Below are 1,870 nucleotides of genomic sequence, written 5' to 3'. Positions count from 1 at the left end.
TCTACATGGAACATGTCTAGGTGGAACATGTCTCTACATGGAACATGTGTGCAGATGGAACATGTCTGAATGGAACATGTCCTAATGGAACAGGTCTACATGGAACAGGTCTACACGGAGCAGGTCTACATGGAACATGTGTGTAGATGGAGCATGTCTACATGGAACAGGTTTACATGGAACAGGTCTACATGGAACAGGTCTACATGGAACAGGTCTAGATAAAACATGTCTACATGGAACAGGTCTACATGAAACATGTGTGTAGATGGAACAGGTCCAGATGGAACAGGTCCAGATGGAACATGTCAACATAGAACATGTCTACATGGAACAGGTCTACATGGAACATGTCTACATGGAACATGTCTACATGGAACATGTCTAGGTGGAACATGTCTCTACATGGAACATGTCTAGGTGGAACGTCTCTACATGGAAAATGTGTGCAGATGGAACATGTCTAAATGGAACAGGTCTACACGGAACAGGTCTACACGGAGCAGGTCTACATGGAACATGTGTGTAGATGGAACATGTCTACATGGAACAGGTCTACATGGAGCATGTCTACATGGAACATGTGTCTACATGGAACATGTCTAAATGGAACATGTCTAGATGGAACATGTCTAGATGGAACAGGTCTACGTGGAACAGGTATATGTGGTATAGGTCTACATGGAACAGGTCTACATGGAACATGTGTGTAGATGGAACATGTCAACATGGAACAGGACTACATGGAACATATCTAGATGGAACAGGTCTACACGGAACAGGTCTACATGGAAAATGTGTGTAGATGGAAAATGTCTACATGGAACATGTCTACATGGAACAGGTCTACATAAAACATGTCTAGATGGAACAGGTCTACATGGAGCAGGTCTACATGGAACATGTCTACTTGGAACAGGTCTACATGGAACATGTCTACATGGAACATGTCTACATGGAACAGGTCTACATGGAACAGGTCTACATAAAACATGTCTACATGGAGCAGGTCTACATAAAACATGTCTAGATGGAACAGGTCTACATGGAACAGGTCTACATGGAGCATGTGTCTACATGGAGCATGTCTACGTGAAGCATGTCTACGTGGAACATGTCTACATGGAACATGTCTACATGGAACATGTCTACATGAAACAGGTCTACATGAAACAGGTCTACATGGAACATGTCTACATGGAACAGGTCTACATGGAACATGTGTGTAGATGGAACATGTCTACATGGAAAATGTCTACATAAAACATGTCTACATGGAACATGTCTACATAAAACATGTCTACATGTAACATGTCCACAAAAAACATGTCTAGATGGAACAGGTCTACATGGAACATGTGTCTACATGGAACAGGTCTACATGGAGCATGTCTACATGGAACATGTCTACATGGAACAGGTCTACATGGAACATGTCTACATGGAACATGTCTGTAGATGAAACATGTCTACATGGAACATGTCTACATAAAACCTGTCTTCATGGAACAGGTCTACATGGAACAGGTCTACATAAAACAGGTCTACATGGAGCATGTCCACATGGAGCATGTCTACATGGAGCATGTCTACATGGAACATGCGTCTACATGTAACATGTGTCTAAATGGAACATGTTTACATGGAACATGTATAGATGGAACAGGTCTACATGGAACATGTCTACGTGGAACGTGTGTATATGGAACATGTCTACGTGAATAGGTCTACATGGAACAGGTCTACGTGAAACAGGTCCACATGAAACAGGTCTACATGAAACATGTCTACATGGAAAATGTCTACATGGAAAATGTCTACATGGAACATGTCTACACGGAACATGTCTACACGGAACATGTCTACACGG

This window comes from Nematolebias whitei, chromosome 7 (genome assembly GCF_014905685.2).
Source record: "Nematolebias whitei isolate Nwh7 chromosome 7, NemWhi1, whole genome shotgun sequence".
Classification (NCBI taxonomy): Eukaryota; Metazoa; Chordata; class Actinopteri; order Cyprinodontiformes; family Rivulidae; genus Nematolebias; species Nematolebias whitei.
The sequence above is the reverse complement of the archived record's forward strand: the minus strand, read 5'-3'. Positions refer to the sequence as shown.